Source organism: Eptatretus burgeri, chromosome 10, assembly GCF_056783735.1.
Source record: "Eptatretus burgeri isolate ZD-2024b chromosome 10, Ebu_testis_v1, whole genome shotgun sequence".
Taxonomy (NCBI): domain Eukaryota; kingdom Metazoa; phylum Chordata; class Myxini; order Myxiniformes; family Myxinidae; genus Eptatretus; species Eptatretus burgeri.
The window spans coordinates 14,188,174-14,201,697 of NC_140970.1; positions in this window are offsets into that span (position 1 = coordinate 14,188,174).

Genomic DNA, 13,524 nt, shown 5'->3' on the forward strand with positions numbered 1-13,524 from the left:
CTGGACGAAGGACAGAAAGCAGCCATTTGCCAGAATTACCGAGTGAAAACGTGAAACGCTCATAAAACGTCAACAACCACCATCCACAGAGCTGCCAAACAGGGTGTCAAATGTCGATGGAAAAAGGTGGACGCCAACATCGGTGAAAGAGGTGGGTGTCGAACGTCGATGGAAAGAGGTGGGTGAGGTAAATGATTCACAGCCGTATTTGACCGTCAGAATAACTGTTCAGGAAAAGCCCACGGTGAGCTTAATCAAAAGTCCAAGGTGTAAATAAATCGTCCACCTCCAAGCCGATGTGTCCTGATGGAAATGGGGTAGACGAGCCTCCGTTGAGCTAATGGCTATCTCACGTGCATGAATGTGTCGGACAGAGAAAAAGGCCATCCCATAAAAAAAGGGAATCTATTCGATACCCTTCTCCAATGCATCAAAGTTAGAATCCCACCAGACATGGGGATGGGTCTATCCTGGACATGCATTGATGGAAATAACTGTCTGAGGACTTAAATGTTTGTATGCATTCATCAGATCCGATTCTGAAATCCGTAACAATATCAACTTGTGAGTGGTGATAAACACAGTGCAAAGGGAATGCTCCACCTCAAGGAAATAAAGCACTGCGACCCAATGAATCGATAAAAAAATGTTTTCCCTGATGTTTAACTTGACAGGACTATTACAAAATTTGGAGGTGATGTTCGTATTAGTCGCGAAACCAAGTGGAATAATAACTATGTTTAATGTGTACAAATGCAACGATAATCACAATAAAATTTGTATAATTCCTATTGTTAATACGTATCGATATTGGTTAGGAAATCCACACAACAATTTATTGTACACTCACAAAACAACCCATCATTAGTAAATGGAATAAACCTTGGGCACGGCAGAACGTTGCTGTTTTTAAAATCAGAACACCTGTCCCAAGGATGAAATGAAACAACCCCAGTGGTGCTGGAAAGAAGAAAAAAAAATCTCAACAACAGGGGAAAAGATTAAAAATCACCCGAAATTAACTTTTTTTCATCACACAAATGGCTGAACCAGAAAAGGGTCATCAGAGGAGGGGTGTGTTCCTTTACCAATCATCTTGTAGAGCGCTTGCCAAGTGGCTTAAGCACTCAAGCAAGCAGTCCAACGAAACGTTTGATAAAGAATGGCTGGCGAGGAAAGCAACAGCAAGCTCATTTATGATGGAACACATCATGTGGATCAACTTTGTGCGAGAGTTTGTGTTTATGGCTGGTGGTGAGATAAGGTTACTGTCATTATAATCGCATGAAATAGTTTTAAATTTATCTACGGGAGTGGCCAGGGGGGATCTAGTACAGTCAAAATGTTGAATGACCTCCCACAAATTGCAACAAAAGCAAACTCAACAGATTTTGATTCCTGGATATGTCCTCAGTGACAGAAAAAAACTCCTAAGGGATCCTCCGGGGGGAAGTCCTGAAATCATGGAAATCCAATATGGCCGCCACCCGGCTTCGGGGAAAATTAGAAAATTGTAAAGATTGATATTTTAAGATGTAAATATATGTTTTTCTGCATTCTAATTGTTTCTAGTTATGGTCAGTATATTGACATACAATAATAATGATAAAAAAGTGAAATTTATTGAGGGTAAAATAAAAAAAATTAGAGCTTTTTTGTCCAAAAATGTCAATTTTTTGTCGCTCCAAAATATATATATTTACCTGAGACTGATTTTGGCTCCTGGACAAAAAAAAAATAAGAAACGTTGAAGACACAAGATGAAATCAAGTCTAACGGCAAAACAATATAAATATGTAAATCATTGAAACATGACAAAATTCACAATTCCACTCAGGGCAATCACATCTGCCTGACGAAGGTTTCGAAATGAAAATGAAAATTCGCATTAAATTCAGACACTACATCCATTATAAACTTACTATACATGTTGAGAAAAATCAAGCGTATTAAAGTTAGAACTCGACAATGTCGTCATCATCCTCATCATTGTCACATGGAGTGTTTGTGCAGCCAGAGCCCCTGCACTTTCCACAAGCTGGAGTGCACTCAATGTTGTGCTTCTTGCATGTGCATCTCATGGTGCTACATTCATCCTGGCAGTTGCACCTAATGACACGTAACATCTTTTCAGGAGCTGGAGCTATTGATGTCTGAAGTGGCACAAAACCCTCGTCACACTTCTGCCAACCCCAGTCTGTCGGAAGAAGTTCATCTGCACATCCCTTCCATTCTTGGACTTGCAGATACATGCGCAGGCTGTGATACTTTTCTGCTTCTGATGTTGGTGGTAACGTCTGTGGTTGCACGTGAGAGGAGCTCGAAGCCACCTTGTCCCAGTACCGCTGATGTCCAGTACCGCTGGAGGGTGTCCAGGGTGTCAGTTAACTTTCCGTTGTAGATTATCACCAATGTTTTTTCTCCTGCATCTGCCACATCACATACGGAAGCTGGATGTGTCTCAAAAACCTTGGCTTGCTCACCGAATCTGTTGTTTGCTTTGAATTTTTTGAGGGAAGCTCCCTTTCCAATCCCATGAAGACGAGATGTTGTGTCACATTCAAGAACTGCATGTAGAAACAGTATGTGCTTGCATATGTCTGTACCAATCATTTTCTTTGTAGCCTTGATGTTCCAGATGCGAGGCTTCTTCGTGTTCTTCTTTGGCTTGGTACAAAAGAAGAGGTCATGGGATTCAAAGCTTGCATGGTAGCATAGGAGGACGAGGAGGTCTGTGTCATCACCAACTAACACAGTGTTGGTGACAGTATCAGACTGCACGGCCTTCAGTACAATCAGGAGATCAGCATCCCCTGAGGCATGGTGTGTCTCACAGTTCTTCTTCTGAAGCTCTTCACTCAACATAAAAACGAATCGCTGTTTATTCTGCCTATTGGCAAGAAACTGTTCCTTCTTCATTGTGAGATGCATGTCAGCTGTAAATGTCACAGTAGTGCCAGCATTCCCTTTAGACCATCTCTGGTGTGTCATGTCCTTCGTGTTGGTACTCTCATAACCATCAAACACGACTATGGCATCTCCGTACTTCTTCGTTACATAATCAGTGTACTGGTGGCATATGATCCTGTATGTAGATCCACGAGACCATGGAATGCATTGAACAAGTGCCCCGCCATCCAAGACTTACTGTTTCCCATCATTGGGGATATCGGCTGGGACATCGGATCCAAGAAGATCCCAGATGGCATCAGCAAAGACTGGCTTGTGTGCTTCTCGGCGCTGAAGAGAGGAATCAAAGAGGGCTGGTGGAGAGCTGCACAGTTCATATTTAAAGGCCGACTCCAGTTCTTCTGCTGTCTGTGCAACAGTGATCAGTCTCTGGAAGAGGAGTTGTGGGTCAACCTGGACTTGCTCTTCATCAATCTTGACAGATGACTTCATGCCGAGGGTGACAACTTAGTCTTTCCTTTTAAATATGTACCCGGCAGGTGTTTTCCCATCCATAGATTTCAATATTTTGGCTCCTACAGCATGTGCTGTATCGACGTTGACGGTGGGGTGTGCATGAACTCCAGTGGCAATGTTCCTCAGACGTGGATCACTACTGAACGGATTATGTTCCTGTAAATACTGAAGAGCTGATCGTGTGTCCTTCCAATCATGAGATTGTCTTGCCTTGGTCATGTCCTTCTGCTCTCCAGTGTTGTAGTTCACACCTGTGAGCTCATGCATTGCCTGGTTTATTTCTGCACAGGCAGGCATTGATCGTAGCCACAACAGCCGTTGCTGCTCTGTCATTCCTCGCCCTCGTGTGAGCCCCCCACTGGTCTTCAAACTTCTCATCAGAACTTGTTCGATGATCAGGTCAGATGAAAGACCTGCCCACAGGCGATCACTTCGTCGAACCACATGGAACTCCTCATCAAAATGTTGTTGGACTTTGGGATGTTGAGTTTTATGGTTGGACATCTGCTGCAGATACATCCTCGCAGATTTGGCATAAAGGTTGTGGCCCGAGGTTACCAGGTAAGGCAGCATTTCCTGGATGGCCTGTCGATGTCGTGCCCAGTTCCTTAGTGCGCTCTGCCTGGATGTATTTACTTGAAATGTCTAGCATGTCCATATACTGAACCCAGAACGCTGAAGTTCCAGAAGATATCTTTGCAGACTCGGCATGCTTCTGAAGGTGGTCTTTGATTCGTTTGAAGACGTCAGACTTGCATACTTCTTCCGACAGACTAGGATTGGCAGAAGTGTGACGAGGGTTTTGTGCCACTTCAGAAATCAATAGCTCCAGCTCCTGAAAAGATGTTACGCGTCATTCGGTGCACCTGCCAGGCTGAATGTAGCACCATGAGATGCACATGCAAGAAGCACAACATTGAGTGCACTCCAGCTTGTGGAAACTGCAGGGGCTCTGGCTACACAAACACTCCATGTGACAATGATGAGGATGATGACGAAATTGTCGAGTTCTAACTTTAATACACTTGATTTTTCTCAACATGTATAGTAAGTTTATAATGGATGTAGTTTCTGAGTTTAATGAGAATTTTCATTTTCATTTCGAAACCTTCGTCAGGCAGATGTGATTGCCCCGAGTGGAATTGTGAATTTTGTCGTTTCAATGATTTACATAATTATATTGTATTGCCATAGACTTGATTTCATCTTGTGTCTTCAATGTTTATTTTTTTTTGTCCAGGAGCCAAAATAAGTATCATGTAAATATTTTTTTTTGGGGACAAAAATTGACATTTTTGGACAAAAAAGCTATAATTTTTTATTTTACCCTCAATACATTTCACTTCTTTATAATTATTCTTGTATAGCAATATACTGACCATAACTGGAAACAATTAGAATGTAGAAAAACATATATTTACATATTAAAATATCAATCTTTACAATTTTCTCATTTTCCCAGAAGCCAGGTGGCGGCCATATTGGATTTCCATGATTTCAGGACTTCCCCCCGGAGGATCCCTTAGGACTTTTTTCTGTCACTGAGGACATATCCAGGAATCAAAATCTGTTGAGTTTGCTTTTGTTGCAATTTGTGGGAGGTTGACCAAATATTTCTTCTTAAATGCCTGCACTAATCATGTTATTCTTTTTATTACTGTCAATTATTGTCCTATTATTGTTCATGTTATTATTTTGCAATACTGTAATGTTTATATTATTATTAACGAGCAAATACCACGTATCGCTTCGCTGATGGTAATACTGAAAAGAGGAAGGGTGAAAAAGAGGGGGGAAGAGAGAGAGAAAAAGAGAAAAAGAGAGAAAGAGAGAAAGAGAGAAAGAGAGAAAGAGAGAAAGAGAGAAAGAGAGAAAGAGAGAAAGAGAGAAAGAGAGAAAGAGAGAAAGAGAGAAAGAGAGAAAGAGAGAAAGAGAGAAAGAGAGAAAGAGAGAAAGAGAGAAAGAGAGAAAGAGAGAAAGAGAGAAAGAGAGAAAGAGAGAAAGAGAGAAAGAGAGAAAGAGAGAAAGAGAGAAAGAGAGAAAGAGAGAAAGAGAGAAAGAGAGAAAGAGAGAAAGAGAGAAAGAGAGAAAGAGAGAAAGAGAGAAAGAGAGAAAGAGAGAAAGAGAGAAAGAGAGAAAGAGAGAAAGAAAGAGAGAAAGAAAGAAAGAGAAAAAGAGAAAGAGAAAAAAAGAGAAAGAGAGAAAGAGAGAGAAGAGAGAAAGAGAGAAAGAGAGAAAGAGAGAAAGAGAGAAAGAGAGAAAGAGAGAAAGAGAGAGAGAGAGAGAGAGAGAGAGAGAGAGAAAGAGAGAAAGAAAGAGAGAAAGAAAGAGAGAAAGAAAGAGAGAAAGAGAGAAAGAGAGAAAAGAGAGAAAGAGAGAAGAGAGAGAAAGAGAGAAAGAGAGAAAGAGAGAGAGAGAAAGAGAGAGAGAGAGAGAGAGAGAGAGAGAGAGAGAGAGAGAGAGAGAGAGAGAGAGAGAGAGAGAGAGAGAGAGAGAGAGAGAGAGAGAGAGAGAGAGAGAGAGAGAGAGAGAGAGAGAGGTGATATCAGCGATATCAGCTTCTCAACTTCCGGTTCAAAGTCACTCACAAGGACTCTTAGATCCCCACGTTCAGTAATTTGCAGTCTGTTTTGTTGCTGGGAAAGAAGTTGGGTGACCACACTGAAACCACGCTCTACTAAATACATTGTTGGAAAGGCAACAACGAGTATTTTGACCTTTTTCCACAATGCAGGATAGCGTTCAGAGATTTATTTCTGTAGCTAAAAGTCTTGACAGGATTTTTTGAGCCTTGACTTCAGCTCAACGTTAGTGAGATCAGTTCTTCCTCCATCCTTCCTGTTTCCTCATTGCAAGTGTCTAGGAATGGATTTATTACCCAGTCCGGAATTTGCATCAAAAAAGATCCAGAAATCTCTGAGACATGTCTTTGTGCAGCTCAAACAGGTGTGTGCAATATACTTGAAGATCATCATCTGGTATTCTGTCTTTCGCTTAAAACTCGGAGAGGCTCTGAAATCGGAATAGCTCGCGACGGCCAATGTTGCGCTTGAATAGGGTTAACTTGGACATAAACGTGGAGATGACCGCTTTGACTTTGATTCGATTCACATAATTTCCTTGCAATTGCAAATTTATTTCATTGAACTTTGCGAATACTTCTGAGAAATAAGCAATGTCATGTTTGATATTGTTGAGTTGATTTCTGAGCGAACCATTCAAGTCATTAAAGAATTCTATCACAGTTTCCAAAAGTGCATAAAAATGTCTCAGGCAGTTTCCTTTTGAGAACCATCTGACTTCTGTGTGCAGCAGCAAGTGTTCAAAATGTTCATCATGCTCAATACAAAGCTCTTAAAATAGTCGAGAATTGAGAGTGTGGGCCCTGATTTTATTTATCACTGTGATAACAATATTTAAAGATTTGTGAAGCTGAACACTTAGGTTTTTTGCGACAAGATGTTTTCTGTGAATTACACAGTTAATTGTAAATATATTAGGTACAGCTTCTTTCAAAAAAAGTGAGAAATCCATGGTAATGACCTGTCATTGATGGTGCCCCGTCTGTTGCACAAGCAAGAATGTTGGTAAGCAGAATTTCCTTCTCCTTGAAAAATTGGTCAACAACATTAAATATTCACTCCCCTTTCATATCTGTTTCTCGTTGCCTTGCAAATAACTCTTGAACCAAGCTTTCATATTTTATAAAGTGAACACAAGCAAGAAGCATCTTCTGAGGGGGCCTGGGCACCAATCAATGACGAGCGAAGTCAGGGAGGATCGGTGGGTTAGGGTTTGTTCAGGTGACATTCTCCTTCTAAGCACTCATGTCAAGGCCCTGTATAACCAAAACCAATACACTTTTACATGTAAGCCTTATGTTAAGTAGTTCAATTGTTGAATTTAGCTTGTAAAATTCTCAGCTGCCCCTCTTGCTACTGAGTGCCCCCCTGCCACCCCCTTTTCCATTATCGCCCCCTAAGATCCTCCCACCGCCCCCCAGGGAAAGGGGGGGGCTAATATCACCCACTTTGGGAACCACGAGTCTAATGCTTTACCCAAAACCTACTATGATACCTTTTTCATACACACAAAATAATAATTTGCCTCAAGTTATTTCAAGAGGTTCAACAATACATTGAGATTAAAATTACCTCCATCCTAGGGTCAGGTATTAAAGAGAAAACATCAACAATGTAGCCGATCAGTTTCTTCGTTCATCACTGACCCTGACCAATGACGTTTATTATTATTATTCAATTGAATTCATAATGGGATTAAAATAAATTAATTTCAAATCAAATGGAAGACCAAATAGGTACAGTCCTGCATTGGAGTAATCAGAAGGAACCCAAACAAGCAAAAAGCAAAGATGACGTCATCAGGAGGAACCTGGATAGGATTCACATTTCAGCTGCTACTCTTATACCCTCAAACCCATTCAGGCACAGCCAAAATCAAAAAGAACCCGGATCAAAAATAATAATAATTCAAGCTGCCAGACCATGCGTCCGATCAGGAAGAAATTAAAAACATATATTCCCCATCAATACGAGATCCTAATTGCGAAGTTTCACGTCGATCGATGAAACGGTTAAAGAGAGAAGTTTTAACAAGATTTTTGCTCAATGTAATATGGCTGCCAGACCATCCCTATCAATTATTTTTGATTAACAATGTATCCCCAAGGCTTGGGGAGCATTTGTGTGAAGTTTCCCCCGAGATAAGCCCAGCTGTTCTGGAAAAGATTTGTATATGTTTCAGGGTAAATCCAATTTGGCTGCCAAACCATGTGACCGATGACATCATATGTGTGAACGTTTTGTTCCTCTTGGATAGACGGTCATACCTGTAAAGTTTCACCTTGATCTGTTCAGCCATTTCAGAGAAGCAGATCTTTGAAGGTTTAAAAAAAATATATATATATATATATATATATATATATATATATATATATATATATATATATATATATATATATATATATATATATATATATATATATATATATATATATATATATATATATATATATATGGCTGCCAAACCATGTAACAGATGCCGACATCCCTTTTTATTCTTCTGTGGACCAATTTATCCCTCGATGACCCTCAAAATTTTTCATACTGATCTGATGTAGCATTCTATGTATGGCATTATGATGTCATAATGAAGGCACCAATGACATCATAAATAAATACCATTCTCCATGAGCAGTAATTGCCATGTGCCAAGTTTCAATTTTCTCCTTGGTGCAGTTTCAGAGAAACAGCAGTCCAATTTTTTTTCCCTTTTTGCCAACATGGCTACAACACCACGTGACCTATGACATCATAATTATCATTATATCATTATACTTGAGTGGTCGCTCCTATGGTGGAAATTTAATCTCAATTCGCCAAGCGGTTACAGAGAAAAACTCAGGTTCTATGCGGACAAACAAACAAACACACACAAGAAAGACGTCATGCATAGCACGACACTTGCAAAATCCATTAAACAAATTTGACCTTAAAAATAATTGGTGGTTGAATTCAATGACCAAATCCACAAATCCTCATTAAATTTAAGGTCAATCAGATGAAAAATGACAATTTTAGAAACTTGGCCTATGTTGACTTTTTGGTCGAAGTTGACCTGAAAAATAATTGGGTGGTTGAATTCAGTAACCTGAAATATAAATCCACTTCAAATTTCAAGTCAATCAGATGAAAATTGAGGAGTTTAGAAATCTCACCGAAGGTTAGGTTAGGTTAGGTTAGCCATCGGAGCAGCGCGTTGCTCTGTCCACTTTCCGTCGGTACTCCAGGGGCCTCCATTTAGCCATCCCCCAGGCAGATTCCTGGCCCATCCCCATCTCCTTGAGATGTCGATCAACCTGCTGCAACCACGAGGCATGCGGTCGTCCCATTGGCCTTCTCCACTCACAAGGCTCCCTCACCGAGAGAATCTGGTGAGCAGCATCAGTATCAGGAAATTGAGCCATAAGTCCATACAGCCACAGCTGACGCTCACGGATGATACAAGTAACAAATCTCATTTGAGTCTCGCTCAGCAACTGCTCATTGGACACAAAGTCTGACCAGCGATAACCAAGGATTCTCAGAAGAGACCTGATATCGAAGGAGTTAAGTCTTCGTCTTTGTCAGAGTCTAAGTCTCATATCCGTAGAGCAAGATTGGAAGCACCAATGACCTGAGACTTTCGTCCTCCTGCATTGGTACTGACACCACCAAACCCCCTGATCTAGTGTAGTGAATCCATGGCTCCCCAGGCCTGACCAAGACGTCTGTTGTCCTCCAGCTCACAACCTGGGGAGACATGAATATTGTTGCGGTGCTGGCGATTAAGGCTAAACCACCAACCCAATTTGTGGTGGATGGGTGGTTAACACTGCCAGCCCAAATAGTCGAGAGGTTTTCCTTCGGAGGCTGACACATTGATCCTTGGAGATTATAACATGCACGGGAGGGGTGGGGAGCGGCACTGGCGCACCCCACCCATAAACAAAGGGAGGTTTATACTCGCACCCCATGGCAAATACACAGAAACAGCAACTTAAAATAACCGTGGAATTTCTTGAAAATAGACAAATATTTACAAGGGACAATAACTCAGAATGTAATGATACATGAGGTAAACTAAGCCTGAAGTTGAGGCGCCTCCACACACAGACTTAAATACAGACAAGGGGAAACAAAATAAAAGAAAATCCTCCCTTTATTCTGGAACTTAGCTTGGTCCAAAGATGGTCTTTATCAAACTTGGAATCAAGGCGTTTCGTCGTGCATGTGTATATGTGCCCAAGATGGCACCAAGCTGCTCTCTCGCAGCTGGAAAAATGTACGTCAGGCGATTTGTGAGGCAATATTCAACACCATGGCTCAGAGACCACCGTGCAACTTCTTCGTCGATTGCGCTTCATGATATGCGGCACTCTACAGAATGATTCCGTCCCTTTGTTGATACACATGAGGCTTCGAGGTCCGTCTCAAATGACTCAGCCAAGAGTCTATGGCCAGCGTCTCACTCCATCAAGCGAGCCAATTTGCCCCAGCACAAACACGAGAATTGCGCCATCTTCTTCATGCATCGAAGGAGAGCCATTTTGTCATGCTGAGAGGAGAGCAAAGTGAGATCCTCTATCCTAGCCATGTTCTCTCTCAAGTGTGTGTGTCCCTTACACAGAACTGAACCAACCAAGCCAACCACCTCATCGCTTCTCTATCTCTCCTGATGTCACACCGAACAACTGTTTCATCTCCGGGGAGAGGCTTGCTTGCACGAAAACCCGGGAATGTGGGGCCTCTGCCTGCTCGGCACTCCTGGCTCGCTTGTCAATGCAAAAATGTAGTAATAGGTCATGGGGGCAATCACATACGAGGGGAACTTATCCTTAATCCCAATATAATTAACACCACACCACCCCCCGTTTGGTGACACATTACACTTAAGCTCAAAGTCTCCATACTAATTTACATTGAGATGTCTCCGACATGTCCATGGACCAAACAACTCTATTTAATCCCAACTTTCCTATGAAATTCCTCCATCTACCCCCACAACCCCAACAATATCACTGCCAAGGTAAGTGAATCTCTCCGGGACCTCAACATCCTCACCACAAAGAGGTACAGTCAAGATGGTAGCATCCAAGGTGTCGTTGAAAGCCTGGATCTTTGTTTTGGCCCAGGAAACACATAGTTCTCGCAGTTCCGATTGCTCTCTCAGATCCCCGAGGACCCCTACAAGGACATCCAGTGTTTCAGCAATGGTGACTGCATCAACTGAGAAATCAAGGTCAGAGATCTTCTGTGATGTACTGCAGCTTGATGTCTCCAACATCCTCCCCAGAATACAGTCCATGCAAGTCTTGAAGAGTGTGTGGGCAAGTATACACCCCAGACGAACTCCAGTAACAACTGGAAATATCGGAGATGGAACCACCACACCTCACAGCACTCTCTGTACCAGACAATAGTTCAGAAATCAGATCGATCAACTTTGCTGGCACCTCAGGAAACTGACAATCTTCTCGAGGGTACCCCAATTTACTGAGTTGAATGCTTTGTGGAGATCAACATAGACTGTGAGCAGCCCCTGCCGAAAGTCTTGTCTGAATTCAGCTGAACCTGGAAAGCAAGGATACGGTCAATCATTGACTTATTTGGTGTAAAGCCCAACTGCTCCGAGTGTTGGTGCTCAAGCAAATGGTGGTGAACCCTATGAAGAATTATCCCAGCAAATACATTGCTCGGCACTGAGAGCAGCCTCATCCCTCAGTTGTTGTTCCAGTCTCGGCGATCACTCTTCCCTTTCCAGAGAGAGATAACGAGGCCCCTTTTCCAGTCAGTTGGGATGATGCTTGTGCTCCAAGCAGAGCACAAAACTGCATGCAATGATACCAGTGCAGCATTTCCACCAGCATTGAGAAGTTTTGCATTGATGCCACAGATCCCTGGGATTTATCCCTTTTCTACAGGTTCACTCTAGCCTGTGTTTCCAAAACCGAAGGTGGTTCACAGTTGATTGGAGGGTCGGCAATGGGTATATAGTTATACCTTGGACATCCAATTCAACAGCCGGTGGGTCAGCCTGGTACAGCCGCTAAAAGTAACTGGCCCAGCAGGCCTTCACTTCAGATTCCTCTGTCAAGAGTGCACCATCCTACGCTCTAACAGCAGCATGAGGGACGGGCTTGGAGGAACACAATGCACAAATTCCTCTGGAAGCAGGATGAGAATCACTCATCCATAGGTGATGCTTTACCTTTCAAAGATTCCTCGCACCTAGGCCTCCTTGTCAACCCTCAGCGCACATACAGTTTTCTGCCTCAGCTCCATGACCAGCTCAGCTCTGCCATTAAGCCTGGCCCTGGACAATGGTATCCAGTGTCCCTTTGGAGACAAAGTTCCTTATCACCTGATGGTGAGTTCCAAGACATCCGTCGGAAACATCAAGGATGGTAGTCTTTAAGGCACTCCAGAACTCTTCAGGATTCCCCACAGCACCCAGAACTCCAAAATCCCCACTCAGCCTGTTCGCAAACTCCTCAGCTCCCCTCTAATCCCCGAGTTTGTCAACATACAGCCTAGGCTGGGATGGTACCATTCTCCTGGATTTATGCTGCAACTTCAGATATGTTACAACAAGCCTGTCATCAGTATGGAGGAACTGGGCACTCTGGTCAACACTGCAGTTCTGAATTATCTTCCACCGACCAACAACAAGCTCATGGTCAACCTCCTTTGGCACAACCACCAGCGTTGGAACACCAAGTTAAGCGATGAGGCTGTGGGTGCTGAAACCATGAATCAGCCACCCTAAGTCCATGACTTCTTGCAAAGTCAAGGAACTTAGTGCTATTCTGGTTCACAGTTTCAGATCCATGGTGACTGACACATGTCTCATAGCCATCCCTATCAGTGCCATTTGATGCAATGAATTGTGAGTGTCTCATCTGGATCACTGATCAACCATGACTCGAGCCTGGCATAGAATGTGTCCTTTACAGTGAGATTACTTGCCTCAGTCAGCGCATATACAGAGACCAGGGAAATGACCCCCAAGGAGTGACGAATCCTCTGTCTCCTAATATGCTCCTTGACCGGTGTTACTTCAATTATCATGGGAGTCAACTTATTGGACACAGCTGGAGCAACTCCTTGGGTATGTTAACCATTAGAGCGAACAGACCAGTAGTAGGTATAACCACCCACCATGATCTCACCACTATCCGGTCTCCGAACCTCAGAGAGTGCTGCATAACCGATGTTAAAGCACTGGAGCTCAGATGATAGCAGAGACAGGTGATCATCTTCTCTTAAGGATAGGACATTCCAGGCACCCACCTGAAAGGATGGCCTCAGGTTAACCCGACAATATCACTGTCTGCTGGACAATACCTCAGCTCCTCCCTGACACACACGACCACAATCCAACCCGAGAAGGTTACCCCCATGTTTTTCCTCCTATCATCAAAGAGTAGGGGTCACAAAGGCTTTCCCCCAATCGTGTCGTCCAGAGAGCAGCCCTGCTAAGGAGGTACTCCCCTGGAGTGGTTTTCAGTTTTTTTTTTTTTTGTGTTTTGCAGAGTGA